This window comes from Penaeus monodon, chromosome 31, assembly GCF_015228065.2.
Source record: "Penaeus monodon isolate SGIC_2016 chromosome 31, NSTDA_Pmon_1, whole genome shotgun sequence".
Lineage (NCBI taxonomy): Eukaryota > Metazoa > Arthropoda > Malacostraca > Decapoda > Penaeidae > Penaeus > Penaeus monodon.
In genome coordinates, this window is record NC_051416.1 from 25,321,616 (window position 1) to 25,322,455 (window position 840).

Sequence of the window (840 nt, forward strand, 5' to 3'; positions counted from 1 at the left end):
TTTTTGTACATAATTCAAGTAAAATTCTAATCGACTTCTTTTATATAGCTTGCGTAATCGTCCACATTTTATTATGCAAATCATAAGATAAATATTTATTTACAAGTGTAAAAGTACAATATCCACTTTATCTCATTAAATTAACTTTATAGCCTCATGCCATCACGTTGAGCTTCTGTTGCAAAAGCAAAACTAATATTTTCATGAAAAAAAAAAATCTCAAGGGTCTGCCGGGTCAGTTTACATCACATCCAAAACTTACAAAAACTATCTCCATACTCTAAGAATATACCGTATTTGCCGGAGCGCTAGATGAACCATTTTTGAATGTATGAAAGTATTTGAATGTATGAAAAATTGCCCTGCGCCTAATGCGGCTGAATTACGTATGGGAGACGTAGGCCAGGGAACCAGACGAACCGTAAGGGTAAGTTCCCTCGGCACAAATACTGTTGTTAATAAAAGAATGTTAAAAACAACCCAAATTATTAGAGAAAATTGTGTTGCTAATAATTAAGTACTGATACCAAGCCCAAGTATCACAGTCTGTTATCACATTATCTAAACGAAAAAAAGGTAGAAATTTGAAAGGGATGTTCAACTTTCCTACGCCTGTCAGTCATTTGTTTGAGTGGATGTCAACAAAACCATAACGTTGCGATGGTATACCAGCACAATATTGTATTTCATGCAAAGAATTACACATTTCCTCCTATAAAACTACTTTTGAATTCTATTAAGTAAATGTATTTTGAAACATACTGGAACAAAAGGCCACTAAATGTCCTTTGTAAAATAGGAGTGCGTCTTATAGGCTGGCAAATAACTAACAAGTACAAT